A 17,986-nucleotide genomic window follows, 5' to 3' on the forward strand; every position below is an offset into this window, starting at 1 on the left:
GGACTCCATGGTTAAGAGCTCTTTCAGAGGACCCAAATTCAATTCTGAGCACCTACTCACAACTGCCTATAACTCCGGTTCCAAATCCAGGAGATCCAGCGCTCTCCTCTGGCCTCCAAAGACTTCTGAACTTGTACACACATACATACATACATACATACATACATACATACATACACACACACACACACACACACACATACATGTTCAGGTTTTCTCAGCTCTGATGATGGAAACCCAACACATACACAGACAATTGGAACTCAGAGAGATCTTAAAGCTCCCTGCAGCCACCAGAAAAGGAGGTGCTACATCAGTACACCTGCCATTTAGTAACAGCTAAAGCTGAAACCAGGACAAAAAATATACATATGATGCAGCTCACCTAAGACAGTTGTCAGGTCAGTCAGGTTGCTACTCCATTGTGCCTCCACTGCATCCCTAGTCAGTGTTCTTGCACACAGCACTTCAGACGTCCATTGTCACTATAATAAGAGACTCAGCCTTAGAACCTTCTGAATTCTAAAGCATCTTCCAAAGCACTGAGTGAACTATTGGGAATACTATGTGATGCCGTTGGTTCTTTTTTCTTTAACAAGGAGTGTATATTGTAACTCTTAGTAACTCAGAACTATTCTTCCTCCAAATTCCCCAACAAGTTCTATACATCTTGAGTGACTTGGGTAAGTCTTGTGGCCTTAATAACCAAGTATGGCCAGACATGGCTCTAATTTCCTTTCAGTAGTGTATGCTATGATAGCTGTGTGCCAGTGGTTATGGAGATGCCCAAGAAGAGCAGGTAAGCAACTGTTGTGTAACGATGCTCTTTAGGTCCTTCGTTCATCTCTGCTTTGTGTCCTTAGAGACCCATTGCTGTCAAAGATCAAAACTAACAATGAGACAGTTAGGATTAAGGGCTATGCATGACTCCACCCCATCATGGTATGTGGGGTGTGGGTGTGGCAGTTTCTGTGTACACTCTTTACACACCCCCACATACTCACACACCCAAATGTCTGCTACCTGTTTCCCAGGTGAAGACCTGATCTCTCAGAGCTGGTAGGGACTCCCACATTGGCCAAGCTCCATTATTACAGCCTCTCAAAACACAGAAGGCCAATTCTAGATGACTGACGTGGCTTGCTCTATTAGGTGCTATTTTCTATGTGTATTTCAAGACACAAGTTGGTTCCCTACTCACTGAATGATTAAGAGAGAACCCTGAATAAAACCTCAGTTGGTACTGAGGCTTCCTGAGAGTCTAGGAGCAACACAAGGGTAGCCTTGTGTTGGTCAGAAGTGCCACCGGCAACATCTTCATCCATAAGAAAGGAAAGATCTCAGTCCTCCAAGCCACTTACAGCCCGCACCTGCCTCTCTGTATCTTCACCACAGTGTCTTCCTCATTCCCCCATCCCCTAAAGGGCATCTTTACTCAACAGTGTGAATGACTCCTTTCTGTTGTAGCTGAAGATCCACGTTTCCCATATGCTTGTCCTTCTGAGAATAATCTACTTTAAAAAGCTGAGGAGAGCAGAAAGCAAATGTTCACCACACCAGCATGAGGATATGAGTTCAGTCCCTTGTGAACACATTTTTTAAAAATGCAAAAATGAAAAAGAAACTATGCGTAGTAACACATGCTTATAATCTCAGTTCTGAGGAGACAGAGACAGAGGACGATTTCTGGAGCTTTCTGGGTGATGCTGTCTCAAAAACCAAAATGGAATCCTCCATGTGCACATTCATTCATTCATTCATTCATGTTCTCCCTCCCTTCCTCTCTCCCTCCCTTCCTTCCTCCCTCCCTCCCTCCCCCCCCCCTCTCTCCAGGCACACACACATACACAAGAAGGAAAAGAGAATGCTTTTTAGGATTCAAGAATATCAACCCAAACTTGTCCATCTTCATTTTAAAGAGGGGCATAAAGGTTCAGTGAGGACATCATCTCCCCCAAAGTGATATCACATCCAACCATTCTGACGGGTCTATCTTCTTGTACCCAGTTAGGCACCCCTTAAGTCGTCTTGCACTGGTGAGGTGGGAGTGGGTTAAGAGCTGCTATCTCTTGTCAAGAGCTTTTGTGTAAAGGTCTGCAAAACCATGTATGATTTTAAAGACCAGATTGCTCTACTCTCTCTTGGGTTTTAGATGTCTGTGATATCCCACCAGAGTCTTGCTGCTGCTGCTGCTGCTGCTGCATGCAAGCCATCTTCCAAATATAGAGGTAGGCTTCCCCCAAGCCTGGCCCAGTGGGATACGTGCCTGTAGATGTATGGATAGCTGCCTCCCTGAGTCACCACTTCTGTGCTACCCTAGGAGCACAGCACTGAGATTGCAGAGTGGTGAGACAGACATTCACGCCATCTTACAGTGAAGTCCAGACAGGCTCGCTCACCTCTGTGCTTCCCCACAGAGGAAGCATAGTTTGGCAAAAGCCATCCTATGACCTGTGAGTGAGTGAGTAACGGTGCAAACATTGCTGTGTGTTCTGTGGGAAGAGAGGCAGGTTAAAGAGGGAGAGTACAGGCTCTCTCATTCATGTGCTGAATCTGACCTGAAAATGAAGAATGAAGGGACACAGGCACGAGCAAGGTGCCCTCTCCTCTCTATGGCTTACATGGTTGTCAGTGTGAGTGGAAGAGTATGCCATCGGTATGTGAGGTTTCAATCTCCTAGGTCCAGGATAGACAGGATTTCTCCTGTTCTTCTCCATCAGATTCTATGCAGGATTGCAGATGTAATGCTTCTCTGAAATTTCTGTGTTGTGGGTGACTATGGGGCATTACCAACGCATTCTCAAATCTAAAATTCATTATAGACAAATCAAGAAATCTGTGGGTTTCACCGCTGACTCTTAAAAGTTTTCATGAGTGAAATGAGGGTAGTACTGCTAGTAGTTTAAGATTGTGAGGATGAATAAGGGATATTAAACACATAGAGAACAGTCACAGGCACACTGTAGCAACTCAGTAAATTACAGTGTAGCCTTTTAACTCTAAATCCCTCTCTCTCATGGAGTATATGCAAAGTTGGAAGCCAAGTTCTCAGGAAACTAAATTCTTCAAGGAAACACGAAACCTATGAAGTCCAAAGTAGTCCAGTCTTTGGCTCACCCACCAGTCCACACAACAGCACCCACATTTTGCTTCCTGTAGTTGGAAAATGAAAGTATCTGCCTGAATCTGATGTTTATGTCTTATTGAGACTAAGCCTGATTCTTCCTGCTTCTGAATATTCAAAACCAACTTCCTTGATTGTCAATCTTATATGGTCAGGGACCAGACTGTCAGCTTCTTCATCTTCCTACTAACTTACGCTCAAGGAAGGACGTGTACCCAAATCAAGAGATAAAAGCTAAAAATATTTCAAGATTCCTGGAACACCTTGTAAAACTAAGATTGGCATCTCTCTGGCATGGATCAGCTGTTAGTGTGGAAGAGTCAAGAGGGGCATGTGATGGGCTCTCTCACCCTTCCTGGTGTCAGGATCCTAGGGATTACAGGAGCCATCATCACTGTCATGGTCATCACTGGCACCAGGCACACACACGTGAGTTAAAGACAGGAAGCATTCTAGACTGTCATTCTCTTGCCTGTTCCCTAGCAGAATTTTCATCTTTGTTGATCATCTGCCAAGGATGAAGAGTTCAAAATAGTCTAAAATATGATGACATCCTGGGAAAGCCCTGGACCAGTGAATTTCAGTCTTGCTCATAAAATGGGGTAGGAGATGTAACCAGGTCTATTACAGCACTGATGTGCTTGTCTGCTTTTTCACACCACCAATCTGCCTCAGTCCATGCCTACCCAAGAACCAGGAGGATATTTGCCCCATTGCACTAGTTTTCACTGTAATAAAGAGGGACACGTGTATTTGTATATAAGTCAATGTAAAATTCAGGCAGGGAAGCCATGGAAACAGGGGGAGTGGAAATGGACAGAAGGGGATACTCTGTATACCTTTGTACATAGTTCAAACTTAAAAGCCTTGGTGCCATTTCACACAGCCATCAAATACTAAACCAGCAAGAAAACCAACATCCATAGTGTAGGGAGAGGGAGAGGGGCACTCTAAAATGGACTACAAATAGAAGACATTGGTGTAACTGTGCTAGAAATCATATCAAGGGACAGGGGAAAGGAAGGAAATTAAAATAAGAAGAGTAAAAACACTTACTCTGCAAACATGAGGATCTGAGTTCAAATCCCCAACACACACACACAGAGCATGCATTCTCACACATACACGAGTGTTCGCACACATAAACACACAAGCACATACACATATGAGCACATTCACACATACACACATGAATGTACTCATACATGAGCACATACACATGATCTCACACACACAAGAACATGCATACACATATGAGTATACACATACAGGAACATATACACAAGCACACAAGAACACACACACATAGACACAAATATGTATGCACACATGAACACACACACACAAGTGTACAACACACATATATCCGAGTGCGCGTGGACACACACACACACGAGCATACACACATGCACACCATAATTTGACAGTGCTTTTTTTTTCCAAAATAGGCAGATACTATTTCATAAGTGTGTGTATCACCCTTACGGGTTAAATAATTTGAAAGTGCATTATGTGTATTACAGCAATGAGTAGGTGACTATGTTATGAATAAAGAAGACAAACATTATTGCTGGGAAAAGGAGCTATACACTCTAAAATAAAGGCTCGAATGAACCCTGTAAGCTGGTTTGGAATTGGAGGAATCTAGTAACTTGTGGGTAGATGGGAGATAGACAGATTGAAGACAGACAGACAGATGATAGATAATCATAGACAGAGACATAGGTATACATTTACTTGGACATCTTTCCTATCTCTCTCCCTGAAAAAATCTGGGAACAAAAGGATCCCTGTAGCCATGAGCATATCTAACACCCAAACTATGAGTTCTCAACACCATTCCCTACCAGAAGAAGAGAACTCTTTGTAGAGTTCTACACAAGTGCAGAAAGAAGATACAATGGGCTTCAAATGCCTTCCTTGTGCTACCAAAAAAACAAAGGACTATCCAAGCAATGACAGTGGCACGTTGGAAGAATGTCAGCAGAACACAAAGTTCTCTTAGCTAAACACAAAAATGTTGAGCAACAAATAAATGTATGGATTGTACTCCTTGGAATAAAAGAAAACACCAATGATCCTATACTGATATAAATAACTAGGTTAATTAATACTAAATCCTGAAAAAGATACATGCTACAATTCTGATAAATAAAGGCAAGATGATTGTCAGCAATAAAGAGCATCATTCAGAAAACTGTAGGATTATCAATGTGTACTGAAACTCACAGAGGAAATACAATGAGATATTGGCATAACCTCAGCATATGTCTCAACAAAACAACAACAGAACACCTTACAAGCCCAGAATAGTGGTGCACACCTTTAATCCTAGCACTCTGCAGGCAGAATCAGGCAGAGCTCTATGAGTTTTGGATTAGCCTGGTCTACACAGCAAATTACAGGCCAACCAGAGCTACCTAGTGAGACCCTGTCTTAAAAACAAACAAATGAAAGATATACTGAAGGAAAATAGTATCTTTGCAAATAAATGCTTAGCAGATATGTTCAATGATCAACAAAATTTAAGATTTTTGTTATTCTTGCCAAAATAAATAAATAAATAAATCACCTTAAGCATGAGAACACATCAAATACAAAGTGGGAGATAGTCCACCAAAGCATTAGCCAGTATTTTTCTTCACAGACTTCAAGGTCTTGAAAAACACAGTCTTAAGAAATCATCACATATTGAAAGAGACATGAGAGATAACACACGGAGGCTATATGTGACCGTGGGCTGAATCCTGCACTAGCAAAGGACATTCTAATTTGCTAACAGAGCCTTGCAAGATATTGACATTTGAGAAAGCTGGGTGAAGCCTATGTGAGAACTCATATATTTTTGAAACTTTTGTATATTTTGAGTATCAATGTTTTAGCTTCTGTAACCTTTTATAAATTCAATATCATTGCAAAATAATTTAAAGTTTCAAGATAGAAAGCTGAATTCATCATGACCAACTTTCCCACTACTCTTAGGATACAGACCAAAATATTTTTTTTCTAAATTACATCTATTTATCTATTTGTGTGCTGCACATGCTGTAGGACATACACAGAAGTAGTAGCACACTTTAGGGATGGAACTCAGGTCATCAGACTTGACACCAAGTACTTCAACTCACTGAACATTCTCACTGATCCCAAGTAAAACTCTTAAACATCGACTCCAAACTGTGTATGTTCCAGCATAACCTGCCTTTTCCCTCCTGAGTTGCAATCATCTTTCTAGTTTATAGAAATGTATGCTTCCTCCAAAAGCATTTGCTCATAGATATTTTGCTAACGTCAGTGCCACTGTTAGACAAAGCTCCGTAGGATGAGCAAGCAATGCCGTATTACATACCATCCATATTGCTCAGCACTCTGCGTGACGTAAGCATGCAATGACATCTGTTGAACAACACATGATTAAATAGGGTGCAGTGTGCTACAAAAGGTCATCATTCCTAGAATTCAAACAAAAGGTGGGGCGCTTTTGATTCTCCAAGCCTTAGGTGCATCTTTTTAATTTTTGTTTAGTTGGGACAGAGTCTCATTGTAGGCCAGGCTGACCTGAAATTTACAATCCTCCTGTATCTGGCATCAACCTCTTTATTGGGATTGCAGCTGTGTGCTACCATGCCTGGTTAATATACTATATGTAATAAAGTATATTTAATAACATAATTTATATATTCACACTGAGACTTGTCACGTGGGATGTAACGAGATGGTCATCTTCCAGTTGTCATCTTGGAAGCCAGCCTTGACACACATATGTGTAGACATTGTCTCAATCCAGGGCCTTGGGGTGCTGGGGGAGGTCCTAACCAGCCATGTTAATAACAACTCTGTAGGCCCATGCTTGGAGTCTTCGGAGGCAGCAGAGGATAGTTCGAGAGGACAGACTGAACAGTATCTTGAGAATTTTAATGAAAAAGGACATGTGATAAAGCCTGGTCCCTAGTTTGGTGCCCTTAGAAAAATGAGCACGTCAAGAGGTAGTAGTACCTAGTGTAGGTTCTTAAACCACTGAGAGGCTGGCCTTAAAGTTGGCTGTGGGTCCCAAGACCCGTTACTCTGTATCGGTCCCTGGTCATGAGAGGAGTGATTCTGATCTACTATATGCTCCCTACCATTACCACCCAACACCCCCACAAAAGGCCTGGAAGAAAATAGAGTCACCTTGGGCGCAGAGTCTGCGGATACCCCCAAGCTCCCCTAGAGGACTCTCCACGTGGTCTTAGGCCCACCGCTGAGTGGAACACAACTTCTGTTCCAATCCAACCGCACGGGACCTGAGACAGCATTAGGGAAGCAGAAAAGCCGGCCTCATCAGGGTCACAAATCCCTTCTGGTCAGCGCTAGCACCGGGTCACCTGGACACGAAGTTGGCAGACACACCCCTAGAGGACAGCTTCTGAGGCAGACACTATTTCGGGCTCCAGACATCCAAGCACCTTTCCTGCCAGAGAAGAAGTGTCTGCCCCGCCCAGGAGGGCTTTGCTGGAGCACCTGGGGGTGCCATCTTGGTTCCTGGATCCCTCTGAGACTAGTCTGCGCAGGTGAAAGTGTGGACTACAGAAGCTAACAGCTTCTGGGACAGGCCCTGTTTCGGGCCTTCATTTTCTGCCAGGAGGCAGGTCTGAACACCAGATATCTGTGCACCTTCCCTGTAAGAGGAGAGCTTGCCTGCAGAGAGTGCTCTTACCACTGAAACTCAGAGGAGAGAGCTAGTCTCCCATGTCTGCTGATAGAGGCTAACAGAATCACAAGAGGAACAAGCTCTAACCAGAGACAACTATAACAACTAACTCCAGAGATTACCAGATGGCAAAAGGCAAACACAAGAATCTTACTAACAGAAACCAAAACCACTCACCATTATCAGAATGCAGCACTCCCACCTTGCCCACTCCTAGGCACCCCAACACACCCGAAAAGCTAGACCCGGATTTAAAAGCATATCTCATGATGATGGTAGAGGACATCAAGAAGGACTTTAATAACTCACTTAAAGAATTACAGGAGAACACTGCTAAAGAGTTACAAATCCTTAAAGAAAAACAGGAAAACACAACCAAACAGGTAGAAGTCCTTAAAGAAAAACAGGAAAACATATCCAAACAGGTGATGGAAATGAACAAAAACATACTAGACCTAAAAAGGGAAGTAGACACAATAAAGAAAACCCAAAGTGAGGCAACGCTGGAGATAGAAACCCTAGGAAAGAAATCTGAAACCATAGATGCAAGCATCAGCAACAGAATACAAGAGATGGAAGAGAGAATCTCAGGTGCAGAAGATTCCATAGAGAACATTGGCACAACAATCAAAGAAAATGCAAAATGCAAAAAGATCCTAACTCAAAACATCCAGGAAATCCAGGACACAATGAGAAGACCAAACCTACGGATAATAGGAGTTGATGAGAATGAAGATTTTCAACTTAAAGGGCCAGCAAATATCTTCAACAAAATTATAGAAGAAAACTTCCCAAACTTAAAGAAAGGGATGCCCATGAACATACAAGAAGCCTAGAGAACTCTAAATAGACTGGACCAGAAAAGAAATTCGTCCCGACGCATAATAATCTGAACAACAAATGCACGAAATAAAGATAGAATATTAAAAGCACTAAGGGAAAAGGGTCAAGTAACATATAAAGGCAGGCCTATCAGAATTAAACCAGACTTTTCACCAGAGACTATGAAAGCCAGAAAATCCTGGACAGATGTTATACAGACACTACGAGAACACAAATGCCAGCCCAGGCTACTATATCCAGCCAAACTTTCAATTACCACAGATGGAGAAACCAAAGTATTCCACGACAAAGCCAAATTCACCCATTATCTTTCCATGAATCCAGCCCTTAAAAGGATAGTAACAGAAAAAAACAAAACAAAACAAAAAAACAAAACAATACAAGGACGGAAACCACGTCCTAGAAAAAGCAAGAAAGTAATCCTTCAACAAACCTAAAAGAAGACAGCCACAAGAACAGAAAACCAACTCTAGCAACAAAAATAAAAGGAAGCAACGATTACATTTCCTTAATATCTCTTAATATCAATAGACTCAATTCCCCAATAAAAAGACATAGACTACTAACAGATTGGCTACACAAACAGGACCCAACATTTTGCTGCTTACAGAAAACCCATCTCAGGGAAAAAGACAGACACTACCTCAGAATGAAAGACTGGAAAACAAGTTTCCAAGCAAATGGTCTGAAGAAACAAGCTGGAGTAGCCATTCTAATATGAAATAAAATCGACTTCCAACCCAAAGTTATCAAAAAAGACAAGGAGGGACACTTCATACTCATCAAAGGTAAAATCCTCCAAGAGGAACTCTCACTTCTGAATATTTATGCTCCAAATGCAAGGGCAGCCACATTCACTAAAGAAACTTTAGTAAAACTCAAAGCACACATTGCAGCTCACACAATAATAGTGGGAGACTTTAACACAGCACTTTCACCAATGGACAGATCATGGAAACAGAAACTAAACAGGGACACAGTGAAACTATCAGAAGTTATGAAACAAATGGATTTAACAGATATCTACAGAACATTTTATCCTATAACAAAAGGATATACCTTCTTCTCAGCACCTCATGGTACCTTCTCCAAAATTGACCATATAATTGGTCACAAAACAGGCCTCAACAGATAAAAAAATATTGAAATTGTCCCATGCATCCTATCAGATCACCATGGACTAAGGCTGATTTTCAATAACAACATAAATAATAGAAAGCCAACATTCACGTGAAACTGAACAACACTCTTCTCAATGATACCTTGGTCAAGGAAGGAATGAAGAAAGAAATTAAAGACTTTTTAGAGTTTAATGAAAATGAAGCCACAAGATACCCAAACTTATGGGACACAATGAAAGCATTTCTAAGAGGAAAACTCATAGCTCTGAGTGCCTCCAAAAAGAAACTAGAGAGAGCACACACTAGCAGCTTGACAACACACATAAAAGTTCTAGAACAAAAGGAAGCACATTCACCCAAGAGGAGTAGATAGCAGGAAATAATCAAACTCAGGGGCAAAATCAACCAAGTGGAAACAAGAAGAACAAGTCAAAGAATCAACCAAATGAGGAGCTGGTTCTTTGAGAAAAATCAATAAGATAGATAAACCCTTACCAGACTCACTAGAGGGCACAGGGTCAGCATCCTAATTAACAAAATCAGAAATGAAAAGAGAGACATAACAACAGATCCTGAAGAAATCCAAAACACCATCAGATTCTTCTACAAAAGGCTATACTCAACAAAAGTGGAAAACCTGGATGAAATGGACGAATTTCTAGACAGATATCAGGTAACAAAGTTAAATCAGGATCAGGTTAATGATCTAAACAGTCCTATAACCCCTAAAGAAATAGAAGCAGTCATTAATAGTCTCCCAACCAAAAAAAAAAAAGCCCAGGGCCAGATGGGTTTAGTGCAGAGTTCTATCAGACCTTCAAAGAAGATCTAATCCCAGTTCTTCACAAACTATTCCACAAAATAGAAACAGAAGGTACTCTACCCAACTCATTCTATGAAGCCACAATTACTCTGATACCTAAACCACAAAAAGACCCAAAAAAGATAGAGAACTTCAGACCAATTTCCCTTAAGAATATCGATGCAAAAATCCTCAATAAAGTTCTTGCTAACCGAATCCAAGAACACATCAAAACAATCATCCATCCTGACCAAGTAAGTTTCATTCCAGGGATGCAGGGATGGTTTAATATATGGAAATCCATCAATGTAATCCATTCTATAAGCAAACTCAAATACAAAAACCACATGATCATCTCGTTAGATGCGGAGAAAGCATTTGACAAAATCCAACACCCTTTCATGATAAAAGTCTTGGAAAGATCAGGAATTCAAGGCCCATACCTAAACATGATAAAAGCAATCTACAGCAAACCAGTAGCCAACATCAAAGTAAATGGTGATAAGCTTGAAGCAATCCCACTAAAATCAGGGACTAGACAAGGCTGCCCACTTTCTCCCTACCTATTCAACTTTGTACTTGAAGTCCTAGCCAGAGCAATTCGACAACAAAAAGAGATCAAGGGGATACAAATTGGAAAGGAAGAAGTCAAAATATCACTGTTTGCAGATGACATGATAGTATATATAAATGACCCTAAAAATTCCACCAGAGAACTCCTAAATCTGATAAACAGCTTGGATGAAGTAGCTGGATATAAAATTAACTCAAACAAGTCAATGGCCGTTCTCTACACAAAGGATAAACAGGCTGAGAAAGAAATTAGGGAAACAATACCCTTCTCAATAGTCACAAACAATATAAAATACCTTGACTTTATTCTAACTAAAGAAGTGAAAGATCTGTATGATAATAACTTCAAGTCTCTGAAGAAAGAAATTAAAGAAGTTCTCAGAAGATGGAAAGATCTCCCATGCTCATGGATTGGCAGGATCAATATACTAAAAATGGCTATCTTGCCAAAAGCTATCTACAGATTCAGTGCAATCCCCATCAAAATTCCAACTCAATTCTTCAACAAATTAGAAAGGGCAATTTGCAAATTCATCTGGAATAACAAAAAACCTAGGATAGCAAAAACTCTTCTCAAGGATAAAAGAACCTCTGCTGGAATCACCATGCCTGACCTAAAGCTGTACTACAGAGCAATTGTGATAAAAACTGCATGGTACTGGTATAGTGACAGACAAGTAGACCAATGGAATAGAATTGAAGACCCAGAAATTAACCGACACACCTATGGTCATTTGATCTTTGACAAGGGAGCTAAAACCATCCAGTGGAAAAAAACCCAGCATTTTCAACAAATGGTGCAGGCACAACTGGAGGTTATCATGTAGAAGAATGTGAATTGATCCATTCCTATCTCCTTGTACTAAGGTCAAATCTAAGTGGATCAAGGAACTCCACATAAAACTAGAGACACTGAAACTTATAGAGGATAAACTGGGGAAAAGCCTCGAAGATATGGGCGCAGGGGGAAAATTCCTGAATAGAACAGCAATGGTTTGTGCTGTAAGATCAAGAATAGACAAATGGAACCTCATAAAATTGCAAAGCTTCTGTAAGGCAAAAGACACTGTCAATAAGACAAAAAGACCACCAACAGATTGGGAAAGGATCTTTACCTATCCTAAATCAGATAGGGGACTAATATCCAATATATATAAAGAACTCAAGAAGGTGGACTCCAGAAAATCAAATAACCCTATTAAAAAAATGTGGCTCAGAGCTAAACAAAAAATTCTCACCTGAGGAATACTGAATGGCTGAGAAGCACCTGAAAAAAATGTTCAGCATCCTCAATCATCAGGGAAATGCACATCAAAACAACGCTGAGATTCCACCTCACACCAGTCAGAATGGCTAAGATCAAAAATTCAGGTGACAGTAGATGCTGGCGAGGATGTGGGGGAAGAGGACCACTCCTCCATTGTTGGTGGGATTGCAAGCTTGTACAACCACTCTGGAAATCAGTCTGGCAGTTCCTCTGAAAATTGGACATAGTACTACCAGAGGATCCCGAAATACCTCTCTTCTGGGCATATATCCAGAAGATGTTCCAACCAGTAAGAAGGACACATGCTCCACTATGTTCATAGCAGCCTTATTTATAATAGCCGGAAGCTGGAAAGAACCCAGATGCCCCTCAACAGAGGAATGGATACAGAAAATGTGGTACATTTACACAATGGAGTACTACTCAGCTATTAAAAGGAATGAATTTATGAAATTCCTAGGCAAATGGATGGACCTGGAGGGCATCATCCTGAGTGAGGTAACCCAATCACAACAGAACTCACTTGATATGTACTCACTGATAAGTGTATACTAGCCCAGAAACTTAGAATACCCAAGATATAAGATACAATTTGTAAAACACATGAAACTCAAGAAGAACAAAGACCAAAGTGTGGACACTTTGCCTCTTCTTAGAATTGGGAACAAAACACCCAGGGAAGGAGTTACAGAGACAAAGTTTGGAGCTGTGACGAAAGGATGGACCATCTAGAGACTGCTATATCAGGGGATCCATCCCATAATCAGCTTCCAAACGCTGGCACCATTGCATACACTAGCAAGATTTTGCTGAAAGGACTCAGATAGAGCTGTCTCTTGTGAGACTATGCCAGGGCCTAGCAAACACAGAAGTGGATGCTCACAGTCAGCTATTGGATGGATCACAGGGCCCCCAATGGAGGAGCTAGAGAAAGTACCCAAGGAGCTAAAGGGATCTGCAACCCTATAGGTGGAACAACATTATGAACTAACCAGTATCCCCTGGAGCTCGTGTCTCTAGCTGCATATGTATCAGAAGATGGCCTAGTTTGCCATCAGTGGAAAGAGAGGCCCATTGGTCTTGCAAACTTTATATGCCTAAGTACAGGGTAACGCCAGGGCCAAGAAGTAGGAGTGGGGTGGGGGGAGAATAGTGGGGAGGGTATGGGGATTTTGGGATAGCATTGGAAATGTAAATGAAGAAAATACCTAATTAAAAAAAAGGAAAAAAAAAGAAAGAAAATAAAATTACTATACAGATTAAAAAATAAAAAGGAAGTAAAGAAAATCGCCCAGTTGTTGGAGCCTTTGAAGCTATTCTCTCAAGCAACCCTTTTATCTTTATAGAGTGACTATTTCAGTTATTTGTTATTGTAACAAATCTGAACGTTACTTGATTTCTGTCTTTTTAAACAAAATTCTTAAAATTGTGTCTTCTCTGCCATCTTTTCAACAGGTCAATATTGACCAACTCAACGTATGTGGTCTGGTATAAAAGACCTCTCGAAAGACCACTCTTGTGGCTACTCTACTCTCTACCTGTAACATCGGGATATGAGTATATATGTTGACAGTGTCTGGAAATGTCACCTCCACTCTTAGCTTAGCTAATGAGGTCATGTGGAAGAATGTGGAACCAAAGTGGGCTTTGGCCAACTCAGGAGTGGGAGAGAGAGAATGACCTGGGAGTGGCCATCAACTCTATGGGCCTGCTGGACCTAGCGCACTCTGGGTCCAGGTCATGAGTTTTGGGGCTAGTTTAGGAAGAACATGACCTCTTGCTGTTGTTCTGTCTTCCAGTTGGAACTCCCTATCAGGATCCCTCAAAGAGCTCACGAAAGCATACAGAAAATAGCTGGGGCATGAGCATTCTTCTAACTGATGCATCCCCCAGAACTCCAAACCAGTAAAGACAGGGGTGAGGATAACAATTCTAAATGTGTTTTCAACTCTAACTTGCCTCTTAGAGAACAATGGGGTATAATGATAAAGGAGAAAGAAGAGTTCAAACTGACACCCGCATTGTGGATAGAAATGCTGTAGGGGTTGTACTGGGGGAGGGGAGGTGGGGGTGGGGAGTCCATCTGGGGTTTGTCAATTGAAAACCTGTTATACAACTACTGGATGGCGTGGCCCCAGGATCATAAGGAAGGAAGACATCCTAGCAACAACCACCAAAACAGGAGAGAGTTGACTGAGTAAGGGTGACCTTTGTCGAAGGAGGAGTGGTGTTCTGGATGGGTCTCAGTTGCTGACATCTGAAGGTGGTTAAAGAAAGAGAACTCAGCGCTGGAATAACGTTGAACAGACGCTGCCAGACCCTGAGCAAGGAACTGTGTTCTCCCAAGGCATGCTGAAATCCCCTGTCTCCATGTTGAAACTCCAGCCCTTCCCTCATCACAGTTATTGCCTAACTCGGTCACCCACTATCACCTGCATCCTGATAACCAGGACAAAGGCAGCGTCTGAAGATAAAACAGCCTGGTCAGGACAAACAACCCCAGGAGGGAGAACCAGGGAGCTGACACATAGGTCCCTGAAGCAAAGGGTTAACTTCCCACTCTCCAACACCCCCATATAAACTCCAAGTGTCCCCTTCCCTTTCATAGACACCCTTTTCCTGCTGTGTCTGCCCCTTGCTGTTTGAAATAAACAGCAAGATCTGTTTATTTTTGCCGGGTCTCCTTCTGCCACCTCTCTAGACTGCCTCTGAAACCTAATATTTGCACCCTGTATTTTGACATAATCACGAATGTGCTTAGTCCCCTTCATATAGAAAACTTAACAGCAGACAACCTGGATACGCTGGCGCATGACTATAATCTTATATTCTCAAGTACTATAATCAGATACTTGAGAACGGAAGCAAGAGGGTCATAGTTCAAGGCCTTACTGGGATATAGGGTGAATTCAAGACCAACGAGCACCTTAGTGAGACCCGGTCTCAAAAACTTAAAGGGCTGGGGATGGAGCTCAGGGGCAATCTACTTGTTGTGTAGCAAGTGTAAAGCCCTGGGTTCAACCACATACACACACATACAGAGAGAGAGAGAGAGAGAGAGAGAGAGAGAGAGAGCAATCAAACTAAGCCAAAGAAGAAGAAAAAATTTAACTTAGCATCACTTTCTCAAAGGCATGATTGTCCACTAGAACTTTCCCCAAAGATTAAAAAAGCCACACTACACCTGCTCTGCCCAGCTGAGTACCCACTAGCTCCATGGAGCTACACAAAGACCTAAAACTAGCTAGTTCACCTCAGTGAGGACCAAACTTTTAAGTATGTTTCATTTTAACTAATCAAAATTAAAGTTGCTAAAAGTGTGTGTGTGTGTGTGTGTGTGTGTGTGTGTGTGTGTGTGTGTGTGTAAAAGTCCCTAGAACACACTGTGTTCCTGCCAATGTGGACTTTTAGAATTGAACTAGTGTCCTCTGGAAGAGTAAAAAGTGCTTTTAACCACCCGTGCACCCCAAGTCTCCAAGTTAACTTCACCTGTGGGTGTGGAGTGTGGGACACCGAGCTCTGGTCAGTCTGCTGTACTCTACCTGGAAATGCTTCGTGAAGTAGTCACAACATCTTCTTACCCACCTTAATGTCACGCCTTTTCACTTCTTAAAACACAAATGTGCCCTAAGACTCCTGAAAATGAGTTTCTGAGTCACTAGTGGTGCTCTTTGTGGCAGATTCAGTAGGCCTTCTTGTGTTGTGATGCGGTTTCGGTTTAGTGTTTGTTTCTTCTCACAGTAGTCTTCTTTGACACAGTTGGCAACCCGGCTGTGAGCTCGTCCTCATAGATTCCAGAGATGTACCTGCATGCTCGCCTTTAAGAACATCAAGTTTGAACCAGCTGGGGAACTCTGCCCCAACATCCTTTCTGTGGGGATTCTCTTTCCCTGTCTTTTTACAGCAGCTCCTTACCACTCTTTGGGGCTCTGGTTACATTTGCTGGGTCCTCTAAAGGTGACCCCAGTCTTTGCTTTCATTGTATTGCCTGTGTGGCATTTGCCACAGTCTTATCTCTCCTTGTTTATTGATTTGTTTCATTTTATTTACTTCCTCTTTCTATAAACCTAATATAAACATTATGAAAACAAAGACTTTGTACACCTTGCAGAAGGATTCTTGGCACAGGACAAGTATTCAGCAAATATTTATTTAATGACTAGATGAAGGTGTTCTCTGGAACATTCTAAAAGAAGATGTGGCCAGCACTGAAAATACTGTAGACACCTGAAACTCAGCTAACCTATTTTGGGCTGGCAGGGACGGAGGCTGGAAAAGAAGTCCCTAATAATCCCAGCACAAACTGTCTCCATGGAGGTTAATTTGGTTGGTTTGTTTGTTCGTTTTGTTTATAATTTTTTATTTTATGTGTATTAGTGTTTTGCCTGCCTGTATGTCTGTTTGAGTGTGTTATAGATGATTGTGAGCTGCCCTGTGGGTGCTGGGAATTGAACCTAGGTCTTCTAGAAGAGTATTCAGTCCTCTGACCACTGAGCTATCTCTCCAAGCCCTGGTTTGTTTATTTTGAGGCCACGTGTTGCTGTATAGGCTGAGCAAGCCTAGAATTCACACTCCTCCTGATCTTGATTCCCAAGCACTGGCATGGCACGTGTGTTCTACCAAGCTCAGCTCAGTGGAGAGGTGAACATGGACAATTAACTGGAGGATGTGGGAAATTCAGGGAGCATAGCATTAAACTGAGCTAGAAAGGTGGAGAGAAAGCAAGCCAGGGAAGTTGACCAATACTAACCAAGGGTCAAGGTATCTTTGTATCCTTTGCTTTAAAAAAATAGATTTGAACTTGATCACATGCTAGAAGGAAAGAGTCAGTTGAAGAATGAGGAAAGTGGTCGGAAGGAGGCTCTAGAATGAAAGTGGATGAGACACGGTCTAGTAAAGAAGAATGGGTTCTTGGGAAAGGTCAGCACTTCTCCAGGTCTGGGCGAGAGAGACCGTGGACAGAAAAGGGAATACAATCAGGAAAGAACAGGAAATGAAAGGACTTCTTCCTCATGGATTGCGTTTTCCCCTTTAACTTGAAAAGCCCTGTGAGCTGCTGAAAATAAGGACCAGGCAAAGAGAAGTCAGGTGTGACAACTCTGGTATCTAAGCTACTTAGAGGTTTTAGGCAGGAAGATCACAAGTTCAAGTCCAGTCTGGGCTACAGAATGAAGGTGTCTTAGTCAGGGTTTCTATTCCTGCACAAACATCATGACCAAGAAGCAAGTTGGGGAGGAGAGGGTTTATTCAGCTTACACTTCCATGCTGCTGTTCCTCACCAAAGGAAGTCAGGTCTGGAACTCAAGCAGGTCAGGAAGCAGGAGCTGATGCAGAGGCCATGGAGGGATGTTCCTTACTAGCTTGCCTCCCCTGGCTTGCTCAGCCTGCTCTCTCATAGAACCCAAGACTACCAGTCCACCCACAAGGGGCCTTTCCCCCTTGATCACTAATTGAGAAAATGCCTTACAGCTGGATCTCATGGAGGCATTTCCTCAACTGAAGCTCCTTTCTCTGTGGTAACTCCAGCTGTGTCAAGTTGACACAAAACAAGCCAGTACAGAAGGTA

The 17,986-nt window shown here is 42.1% G+C and overlaps 1 long non-coding RNA gene across 1 annotated transcript in view; it reads right to left on the bottom strand.

Annotated features, from left to right (window-relative positions):
• LOC110300820 (uncharacterized) overlaps positions 1-16,386 on the bottom strand; it is a 27,936-nt gene extending 11,550 nt beyond the window's left edge. Inside the window, exons 1-2 of the long non-coding RNA XR_002378638.2 lie at positions 16,006-16,386; positions 386-485 (exon numbers count right to left, since the gene is read on the bottom strand). This is a non-coding gene — a long non-coding RNA (uncharacterized LOC110300820). The remainder of the gene's footprint in view (positions 1-385; positions 486-16,005) is intronic.
• Between the last annotated feature and the right edge of the window lie 1,600 nt (positions 16,387-17,986).

This window comes from Mus caroli, unplaced genomic scaffold (genome assembly GCF_978045245.1).
Source record: "Mus caroli unplaced genomic scaffold, Mus_caroli_1 scaffold_1, whole genome shotgun sequence".
NCBI lineage: Eukaryota > Metazoa > Chordata > Mammalia > Rodentia > Muridae > Mus > Mus caroli.